This window comes from Mytilus trossulus, chromosome 1, assembly GCF_036588685.1.
Source record: "Mytilus trossulus isolate FHL-02 chromosome 1, PNRI_Mtr1.1.1.hap1, whole genome shotgun sequence".
Classification (NCBI taxonomy): domain Eukaryota; kingdom Metazoa; phylum Mollusca; class Bivalvia; order Mytilida; family Mytilidae; genus Mytilus; species Mytilus trossulus.
The window spans coordinates 46,033,211-46,045,374 of record NC_086373.1 but is presented as its reverse complement, the minus strand read 5'-3'; the positions used below and the strand labels follow the sequence as shown (position 1 = coordinate 46,045,374).

Here is a 12,164-nt window from a genome sequence, read left to right as displayed (position 1 = left end):
CACATTATTCATGTTATTGCAAACTTTGGATTGACCCAATTACCTATCCGCAGCAGTTGTGTGAAAGAGGCCTGAGCGTGACTATTTCAGTAACTCTGATGAGTATTCCAATATATGCTTTAAACTGATCATGTACGCATGGTTAAAAAAAATGTAGAAAAATGTTGGTTTTTTTTCAATATATATTTCAATTTTATCTACAAATCACCTGTACATTCTTCTGTGAAAACAGGCATTCCAAAATATGTTTATGATAAGTTAAACTCAGGGTACTAATTACAACAATGTATTATTAACCATGTTAACTACAAGAAGAATAATGATAACCAGTGTGGAACAGAAATGAAAATGATCAGTACTGTTAATTAAGCATGTAGACTACCAAACTGTACATTATATACAAGGAAAACAATTGATTGCAAAACAAGATGAGGGATAACCTTGCTTCTACAAATGTAGTTTGTGTGCTAGGGTAGGTTGCAGCACCATTCAATAATTTGTATACACACTGGAGTTTTATAAGTATTATTAACAGAAATTCCTCATCCATACATGTACTATTGACCTATAAGAAGATTCTGTGTATGAAAATGTATTAAGAAAACACAATGTCCACAGAGAGCAGGCAATTTAACAACAATAAAAATGGTGAATTAAAAAGGTTAACAAAAAGGAGTAGGCCCTGTAAGACCCCTTTTTGGCTTGTTAAATTGTAAACTATTACTCATTTATCAGAAAGTAGTATACTTTTGTTACAGAAATATGGGCTGTATTGGATAATACAATGGACATACATGTACATCAGGTACTGGCATCATTAGTTCATGCTAAAATACTGATATCTTCAAAATTTGTGCTTATTTTAAGACTGTTTTCGTCTAAAACTAATAAGGCCACACTTATGTTCAGTCTTAATATTTAAATATATGTTGAAGCTTATTATAATACACAACATATTTAAATGTTAAGGGTGAACAAGAATGCAGCCACTTCTGTTTTAACCACAAAGCGTCTGAATAGTGAGGTTAAATGGCATATTTGATAGATTTTTCTTATTTAAGGAGGCTCACTGGTACAAAAATTTCAGCAAAATATTAAACATTTTGCTTTTCATTACAAATTTGATTTAATACTATTATACACTATTATATGGTACAAAAATTTACCTAAAAAATCAATTTGTTTTGTCCCCGATGACTTTAAACATGTTTATATCATTGAAAAAGCTCAAAATTATCTCCCTTTGGTGCAAAAATGCCATTTTGTTTGCATTAAAATTATAATATATTTATATAACTCATCTGTAACTTATATTTTTTTTATAATTTTTAAAAATTAGCTGATCTTAAACTGAACAATTGTAAAATTTAATCAATTTCTGTAGTTTAGTTCTATTTCGATATTACCTTTTTTTCTCCTATTTATTCAACAGAAAAAAAAGTACCTTAACAAAAATGCATGCTTCTTTCCCAGCCAGATTGTGAGCTAAAATGAACGGTGACCCCATATTTTTATTTTATTTTTCTATTACGGAAAGTATAGAATAAAGTTCATATACAGAGAAGAATAGAGAAATCCTATATTTAAATAAAATAAAATTATACCCTTGAGCCCCCTTAAGCTTCAATTTGAGCATTTTTAACTACCAAGTCAGTCCAAATATTTCACAATAACCAATTGGATTGAATGAAGTAGACACTTTAGTGCTTAAAAAGAGTAAAAAATCTTTCATCAGACATACCTCGAGTTTTAGGCCGAAATCTTTCTCCTTTAAAAGATCAGATGTTTTTAGAGTTCCAAATTTCATGTCATTATAGCTATTTCAAAAACAACTATATTTACAAATGAAGTTATTTTTGACAATAGATTAACTATTCAAATGCTTTGAGTACACAACTCTGGTAAAATATAAATATATTTAACAGCCACTATGTTCCATCAGTTACTTTGTTCCGGTGGAACTTTTCAACTAGTTGTTTTATTCCGAGTGCAGTCGAAAAGTTCCTGAAAAAAGGAGCTAGTTGAAAAGTCCCGGAACAATGTAGCTAGTTGAATAGTTCTGGCAGAACAGAACAACTAGTTACGTCGTTCCGAATATACCATATTTTGTCCTTATTGTAGAAAGAGGGGGAAGAATGAGTATCAGTATATGGACCATAATTTGGTATTCAGCCTTTGGTTTCTTTTTGTATCCTTTTTTATAAGTTCTAAAATTTTAACTTTTATTTTGTGGGTTGTGTTGGTGTTAGAATAGTATGAATGGAACAATTGAGTTTTTCGAGAAAAATTTATACATTTTGATTCACCGTTTACGTGACAGGAAACCAATCTTTATTTTCTTTATTTTGCACAATATAATTCAAAAGGCATAAATAAACACCATTACTAGTGTTACTTGCTTCATGTTAATATTTAAAATCTTTTTTCAATGTTATATTAAAGTTTTTTTTAAACGTGACAGGAAACCATAAGAAACCGAAAACATTTTTTTAGTTTTATTTTATTGCAAAATCTGCTTAAAATAATATGAACAGTATACTTTTTCTTAAAATCCATCTTAAATGTAACAGTATTATAAAACTCCTAAATATGTGCTTGTTTTGAAAACAATTAGTACAATTTATTCAGAATTTTCCATATTTTTTTCATTGATACAGGATACCATAATCGTTGTATCTTGATGTTTTGGCCAAAAAAATATATTTATATTTGGTTTTGAAATTCCAGTTATATAAAATTTATTCCAAATCATTGGCAATGTAAAATTCTTTAAATCCAGTAAAGAAAAAACTTTTAACTTGGAATTAAAATCTTTAACAATGTTTAAAATAGGCACCATGTGATATTTGTGACCTGTACACCATCTACATGGTTTCCACATTTTAACCTACTTTAGTGGGCTAAAATCAATAAAGTACTTCCTTTCAAGTAATGCCTGGTAAAAGTTTACTTTTCCTTTGACAAGTTTATTGCGTTTCTGAAAAGTGTTTGCAGAACATGAATAAAAAAAAATAATTAAAAATTGTGACAAAGTTACCAACTTTGTACATTCCAAGTGTAACGGTATATTCACATGCATTTTTCATTTAATTATCTTTATAAACCTAAAATATCCAGTAATATTTACTGCTGAAGCAAAATCAATCCAACAAACATCGGCACCATGATGAGAGACGTAATTTCGATTGAATTTTCCAAGGACCCTTTACATCGTTATTGGGAAACGTAGTGTGTTTAAACATCGGTCAAATCTGAATTCGATTTTGTCAAGTCATTGGGCATTTATTTTCACACAAGATCGTATGTAACATTATGCACATAGGAAAAAAGATAGACCCCCGGCGCAATCTCTTTGAAAACTGTATTTTCCTTTTTTAAACAAGTCGAAACAATTCTACAGATTATGTTTGCTAACATCCCATTGGAAACAAAAACATTGTTTAGAACTAGTATATCGTATGTCCGGCTGTAAGGGCGTGATCACATGTTTAATAGTCACATGTTTCAAGTATGACCGGAAATGATTAGAACTTAAGGACAAAAAACAATTTTAATAAATAACTGGACTTCTGTTTCGTGTGAAATGTAACGCATAACGATAACGTCATTTTCTTACTTAATTATTACGAAGATCAAAACAAGAATGTAAATCATCTCTGATTTACCTGTTTGAACATCTCGTGAGAGTTCATATTTGCATATTGTTTTTTAAGAATTCTATTACAACAAAGCAGATTACATCATCTAAAATTTGCGTTACGAAATCGGACACAAAAGTCACGCCACTGTTCTTACATCTGCTACATAAATACTTAAAGTTCTCGGCATTTTCTTCTATTGGTCGATGTTCTTTGTTATTTGAAAGCAAAAGTTACGAATTTGCCGGTGACGATTATCTATAATCAGTCAGCGTTATGCTCTTCGGAAGCAAAAAGTAACGCGAGAAACGACACAAAAATACGGTTGTAGAATCTTTGAAATTCGTATATTTCAATTTTTTTTCTAGGGAAGAGTAGCATACACTTGTATGTTGATAAAAATAATGGCATCTTTAGATGTAGTTACAACTTTTCTTACAGGAATTCACATTTTATCACTTTTCTATAGTTATAAATGTAGGAAACAGAGCCCAATAGTAAATTATGGCCCATATATAACATGTATAAGAGCAAATCATTAATTTACAAGAATACCCAACGCACTGAAAGGGGTTTATTTGGGGGAAAATATGAAACTAGAGGCTCTAAAGAGCCTGTGTCACTCACCTTGGTCTATGTGAATATTAAACAAAGGAAGCAGACGGATTCATGAAAAAATTGTGTTTTGGTGATGGTGATGTGTTTGTAAATCTTACTTTACTAAACAGTCTTGCTGCTTACAATTATCTCTATCTATTATGAACTTGGCCCAGTAGTTTCAATGGAAAGTGTTAATAAAAATTTACAAATTTTATGAAAATTGTTATAAATTTACTATAAAGGACAATAACTCCTAAGGGGGTGACATCAATTGACCATTATGGTCAAGTTAACTTATTTGTAAATCTTACTTTGCTGAACATTATTGCTGTTTACAGTTTATCTTTATCTATAATAATATTCAAGATAATAACCAAAAACAGCAAAATTTCCTTAAGATTACTGATTCAGGGGCAGCAACCCAACAACAGGTTGTCAGATTCTTCTAAAAATTGTACAGCAGATAGTTATTGATCAGATAAACAATGTCACACACTGTCAGATTTGCTCTAAATGCTTTGGCTTTTGAGTTATAAGCCAAAAACTGCATTTTACCTCTATGTTCTATTTTTTGCTGTGGCGGCCATTTTGATTTGATGGCCGGGTCACAGGACACATTTTTTTTAACTAAATACCCCAAAGATGATTGTTGCCAAGGTTGGATTAATTTGGCCAAGTAGTTTCAGAGGAGAAGATTTTTGTAAAAGATAGCTAAGATTTATGAAAAATGGTTAAAAATTTACTATAAAGGGCAAAAACTCCTAAAGGGGTCAACTGACCATTTCGTTCATGGTGACCAGGGATGGGGTAATTGAAAATGTAATGGTAATTAAGTGTAATGCATTACAATTTTCCATGTAATTGAATGTAATGTGTAATTGAGCATTTTTTTTAATTACATGTAATGGTAATTTAATTAATTACATTGAAAAAAGCATGTAATGCTCAATTACTTTTGAATTACATTTCAATTACATATACTTTTTGGGTGTTAAAGATAAGGATTTGTGTTTAATAATATATATTGTAAACTAATATTATACTTGGTTTTTCAAATATTGATATCACATACTATTTTTTATATATGAAGTCTATAATTAATACTGAAGTTACAATGTATATTAATATTTATTTGACCTACAGATGTTTTCTTTGATAATTATTCTTTAATTATAAATTTAAAAAATGTGAGAATCATATAGTGGTGTTAAGAAAGATATTTTAACAAATAGATTGATAAGGTATTAATCACCTTGTTAAACAAACAAAAACAAACAAGTGTCACTGTGAAAAATCTTTCTTAGACAGTTCATTTATAATTTAAAATCACTGCACACTATCATTTTTTCAAATAAGTATACACAAAAGGATTATAGTAATAAAAATTAATAGCTGTAAAAACAAACAGCAATTAATCAGATTAAAATATCCAGGGGCAATGCCACTTTTACATGTATTTTTATCTAATTAGCAAAATATTGCTAATATTTAGACATTATACATACATTATTTGTACTAAAAATTATTTTCAATATTGTGACAAGCTCACTTTTTGATATTTTTAATGTAAAAAAAAACATTTATGATTTATGTAAAATATCTTTATTTATATTCTGTTTAATTTAAATTTAAAAGACTCCATTTTTGAAATGTTAAAATACCCCTTGATGTTTTGTCAAGTTAATAAGAACCAATTCCCCCTCCTTTCAGTACGATGATCTTCTGATCATGGAACTTCTATGTTCTGATCAAGCAATATCTGCCACATGAGCTTAGTAACTGTTGAAAAGCTATTTAGAATTGATGTCGCAGTGTTCAGACCAGAGGGTTGTAGACTAAGTGACAAATCATTAAAATAGCTAATGATTATCAAATGCAACGTTTAAACTATGCTTACACAAATAGTTTACACAGACATTATTTATACATGCATAATACTGCTAAAAAATCCCATGACGAAATGAAATGTAATGTGTAATTTAATTAATTACTTTAGTAAAGTAATTGTAATTTAATTAATTACATTCCAAAAACAGTGTAATGTGTAATTGATGTAATTGACCATTTTTGCAATGTAATGTGTAATTTAATTACTTACATTACAATGTAATTGACCCCAAGTCTGATGGTGACTTATTTGTGAATCATACTTTGCCGAACATTATTGCTGTTTACAGTTTATCTCTATCTATAATAGTATTCAAGATAATAACCAAAAACAGCAAAATTTCCTTAAAATTACAAATTCAGGGGCAGCAACCCAACAACGGGTTGTCCGATTCGTCTGAAAATTTCAGAGCAGATAGATCTTGACCTGATAAACAATTATAATCTGTCTGATTTGCTCTAAATGCATGGTTTTTGAGTTATAAGTGAACATGTATTTAAATTGTGATGTACTGAGGGGGAAGAACAAACTCCGCCAGCAAAATTTAAGTTGTATTTCATAGCTCACATAAAACGGAATAAGTTGCATTATCATGCAAATTTAGTATTCATAGTACCCTCAAGAGAAGGAAGAATACCCCCCCCCCCCCACCCCCTCTCCTCATGTGGCTCTTTGCATCAATTCTCCAAAAGGAACTTTGTGACTGGTTGATAAGTTCTGTTGGAACTTTTGGGCTAGTTTGTTAGTTCCGGTTTTGACTAATTTGGCCAAAAGGAACTTTCTTACTAGTTGATATGTTCTGTTGAATTTTTCAACTAGTCACTTTGGAACTTTTAAACCAGAGGAAGAACAAAGTAACTAGTTAATAAGTTCCTCCAGAACTTTTCGGCTAGATAGTTCTTTCCGCCTGAACTTTCCAACGTTGGAACAAAAGAGCATTTACATATATTCATATGTCAGCTGATCGCCAAAGTCATCGATTGCTGTTCCAATCCAACTTCCATGTCGTTTGCTTTTTATGAATGAATTGTTAAAAAAAATTGCAAATACCAGTAAAGATATTAAAAAGTTATCAATTAAAGTTTATGTTCATGTAATTTGTGGTTATTTATGAGGATGAAAATGCCCTTTACCATCAGGCTTCAAACTGTCATTAGCATCAAATTGGTTAAAATTTTACCGTGATTCGTCAAAATATCCTTATCCTGTTTCGTCAGAGGTCTCAAATAATTATCGTTATGAGCTTTATTTTTGGAAAAAAAAATAGCCTGATTCGTCAATTCAGCTAGGTTTTTTTTATCGTCTAAAAGAATGCGTACATATTTTATCGTCATGCACTAAAAATTACCATTAACATCATTTGGCAAGAATTTTTAATTATACGTCATGAAGGTACCCTCAGTTATGTGTGATACAGAGGTTATTTTCAATTTTCATTTTTCATTAATAAAAATAGTTATATTCTCGTTATATTGTCCCTAAATTCATAGAATACCAGCTGGTGATTACATAGATTAACAAGTACATGTAATTTGTTATTTTATGTGTGATAGGAGGTTATTTCTAGTTTTGATTTTTCAATAATAAAAACATTTACAAATGGAAGTTTTTAACGACCTTGACTGGCTATACAGCCCTTGCACGGTCGGCTATCCATTTACATTGTCCCTACATTCATTGAATACCAGGTGCATTCGACCGTGCAATATATTGGGCGTGTCAAAACTTTTTCCCATTCTTGTACTTATCTATTTAATACTGTCTGATAACCATTAATTCAGATTCACTAACAATCAATTCGACTTCTGTCCTTTTTTCATAAATATATTATAATTAACAAGTAACTGTTATCATTAATTAATATCAAACAAGCATCACTTACCAAGAGTAACTCACTAACTGTGGAAAAAACTTTCTGCAAGTGCCGACTTCCGGGTTCTACCTTATATGGTTTTCACCTGAGATGTGGGCGAGATTTTTCGCGCCCTTTTTTAAATGAAAATATGCGTATGTCGATATTTAGTATGTCCCTGATATTCTTTACTTTTATAAGAAGTCTTAAAGACACGCTTTTAAAACCATTTTTCAAAGCATAAATACAAGTTTACTAGTATTTTTTTAATAGGAAGTCTGTAAATGTAAAAATGTTTAAAACTGAAATATATATAATGCATCATGCATATAAGCAAAGTCTGAGAGCAAAGTATGCAAACCCATATAAAAAAATCGACACTATAATTAAAACTTTTTTGGGCGAAACATATACACCAATTTCAAGGTCTGATTCTGACTCTAGTTTTGCTGAAAAATATTTAATGGTACAAACTCCCGAAACACCTGAAATAGACCCAGTTCAGCCATACTTCACAAAAACTGTATTAACACCTGCTGATATTGATGAACAATTAGTTTCCGCTAGACAAAATATAAAATGCAATTCCGAAAATTTGAAGAAAGTAACATTTAGCACAAGTACCCCCTCAATCATAAATTCAAGTTCAAAATACAGGAGCATTGCAGTAATGGAAAAATTGGGTACATGCCGAAAATTTGCGGGTTATCCTAAAGACAATGGAACAAAATTTCTACGAGAATTTGAGTCATTCTGTAAGCTTCATGAACTAGACATTTTAAATGAAAAGACAGTTGCTGCTTTTCATCTTCATTTAGAGGGACCCGCCCTCACTTGGTTTAACGGTCTTAGCCCGGATCTTTCATGGACCACTGTAAAGAGACTATTTACTGACAAATATGTTCAAATTGGTTGGCAGCATCCTTCGGTAGTTATAGAAAGTGAAACTTTTCACAATATGCAATTGGGTCCAACACAGGAAATTGAAGATTTTTCTTGTCAAGTTCAAGAAAAGGGGCAAATATTAGCTAAACCTGAACATGAAATTATGTTTCGTTTCATCAATGGTCTACCTGAGAAACTAGCGTTTTATGTTAGGACTAGTCATCCAAAAACTCAATCAGAAGCGTTATCATTTGCCAAAGCAGGCGAGGCATATAAATATCGAATTCACGAACAATGCGCCGCTGTTGGAAAAGGTCCCTCATTCCGAAATGCTTCACATTCCGATGATATATCGGAGATGAAATCGCAAATTTCTGAGTTGACTAACATGATGAAGAGACTGACCCCTGATAAGACATTTCAACAAAATGACCAACGACAGTCATCAGGTTGTTTTAATTGTAGTTGTACCGGACACGCTAAAAGGTATTGCAATTGGAATGGAAGTGGAACGATATCGGCTGACATTTCTTGTCAGCTATGTAATCAGTCAGGACATGGTGCAGGTCAATGCCTAAAATTCAAAGCAAAAACTGATAACTATAATAGGAATCGTGTTGTTTGTCAGATATGTTCTAAACCAAACCATACAGCATCTGAATGCTATCACAATCAATTCGCTCAACAGGGAAACCCTGGGGGACACCAGGCACGGCCCCTCAGGAAGGTAAATGGTGCCGAATATCGAGAGCCTGCTCCTTTTCGTCATTCAGGGATTGTAAATACTTTGACTAATACTAATAATGTACCTAGCTTTAGTGGTTATAGTGACAATGATACATCCGAGTTTTACTCTGACAACGAAAATTTTTCGATTGCACCAACAGACTCTAAGTTTATCTTTTTACATGTTAAATTTCATTCTGTACAAGTTGCAGCACTCCTTGATTCGGGAAGTTCAATCAATATTATGTCCACAAGTTTATACAATTCTATTCCACAAGCGTGTAAATCGATGATTGATGTAAATAATGGTGACAATATAAAGTTAGCTAATGGCCAAAATGTGCAGGTAAAAGGTACTGCTACAGTGAAAATGTACTATAAGGGTGATAAACATTGTTTACAAGTGTATATACTGGAGCAAACGTCCCATTCATTTATTTTGGGTACATCGTATTTAAAAGACAATAAAATTACTATTGATTTTGGAGAGTCCAAAGTTGTTCAAAAACATGCAAACATAAGGTGTCGAAAACGCATTACTCTAGATCCACACAGCGAAATTATAATATGGGGTAGACTACCGAGAAATATTCACTTCGGTTATCAAGGAATGTGTGAAAGTAGTACTCAGATATTGTCACATGGTTTAATTTCTAGTAAAGCCGTAGTTACTGTATCACAAGACAGAACCGTACCCGTTAAAATTTTGAATCCCGGTAGTAATTCTGTTGTTATTCCGAAAGGTAAAATCATTGCCAAATTTAGTCAATTGACCGAGGAGTACCAGGTCCGACATGTTAATTGCAAGAACAATGTTCCTGTTGTACAAAATATTAATTTAGTGAAACAATGTCCAGCTGAACAAGGTGACAGCATAAATTGCGAATTTCTAGAAAATTTTGAAATTAATCCGAATCTAAAGGACGATCAAAAGATTGCATTAAATCATTTATTATGTGACAATAAGGAGGTATTTGTAACAACGGATAGTCCGAATCTTGGCTGCACCGATATTGCTCAACACCATATCATACTTAAACCAGATATGAGACCTTTACATCAAAAACCGTATAGATTAACTCCTCACAAAAAGGAGGTATTAAGACACCATCTTGATGAGCTTCTACAACAAGGTGTTATTTGTGAACTCAACGCAACTGAAGATGTACCGATTACGAGCCCAGTTGTTTTAGTGGCAAAACGTTCGAAACCGTCTTCTGAACAAATAAGTGAAAAAACTACTAGTTTAAGACAATTTAGATTTTGTGTCGACTTTCGTTATTTAAATACCCAAACGGAGCCTCTTAAATCATTTATTCCGGATATACAAGAGCTAACAGAATCCTTTACGGAACGAATTCCAAATTATATAGCGTCAATAGACATGAGTAGTGGATTTTTTCAAATGAAGTTGTCACCAAATAGTTCGAAATATACCGCATTTAATACATGTTTCGGGACTTACAAGTTTTTGCGAGTACCAATGGGTTTACACACAGCTCCCAACTCATTTCAGTTGTTAATGGACAAGATTTTACGAGGTTTGACATTTAAATCTTGCTTATGTTATCTAGACGACGTTCTCATTTGCTCCGAAACTTTCGAACAACATATGTCTGATCTTCAAGAAGTTTTTGATCGTTTCCGTAATGCAGGGCTTAAACTTAATCCACAGAAATGTACTTTTGCAAATTCGTCAGCAATATTTTTAGGACACCATATTTCAAAAGAAGGCATCCGACCACCTTCCGACCGTGTCAGGGCTTTGAATGAATTTCCTCCTCCACAGAATGTTAAACAGCTACGTCGTGCGTTAGGTATGTTTAATTGGTTTCGGAAATTTATTCCAAACTACAGCTCAGCGGCCGAACCGCTTACTCGATTATTAAAGAAATCTGCTAAATTTGTGTGGTCACAGGAACAGGAAACATCATTTACAAGAATCAAACATTTATTGCTAACATCCGCAGTTTTGGCATTTCCTAGATTTGATTTACAATTTTTCCTAGCAGTAGATAGTTCAGCGACAGGTATAGGCTACATGCTTTATCAAAAACACCCAAGTGATACAGGTGAACAAATCCGAGTGGTACGGTTTGGGTCTAAATCATTGAACTCATGGCAGAAATCGTACGGACCAACCAAATTGGAATTACTAGGAGTTGTTACAAGTATAGTTGACTGTGCTAGTTATTTACGCGGAGACAGATTCACCGTAGAATGTGACCATCAGGCGTTGCGATCATTATTTCAAAATCAGTTTAAAGGAGCCATTTACGACCGATGGTTAGCTGTGTAACAACAATTTAATTTTGATATCAAATACAAGCCTGCCGCCGATATGCAAGTTCCCGATGCACTTTCAAGAGTCGAAAATGCGCCACTACTGGACGTTAATGCGGAAGAATCACTCAATGAAAATGACCCCCATTTTCCGTATGAAGTCGAAGAAGTTGGAAAAATTTCATTTGTTAATTTTGCAAAACTCAGTACTGACGAAATCGAAACGGCAGATACCGAGGAGGAGTCGAGTAAATTGACATTCAAACAAGAAAGTATTGATGGACATTCGTCT

General features: G+C 32.4%; 1 protein-coding gene across 2 annotated transcripts in view; it reads right to left on the bottom strand.

Moving 5' to 3' along the window:
- LOC134725617 (gelsolin-like protein 2) overlaps positions 1–8,088 on the bottom strand; it is a 42,533-nt gene extending 34,445 nt beyond the window's left edge. The window contains exon 1 of one of the 2 annotated variants that reach the window (XM_063589585.1): positions 8,009–8,088. The gene's annotated coding sequence lies outside the window, so the exon portion shown is untranslated. The remainder of the gene's footprint in view (positions 1–8,008) is intronic. The other variant, XM_063589576.1, reaches the window with a different exon arrangement.
- Between the last annotated feature and the right edge of the window lie 4,076 nt (positions 8,089–12,164).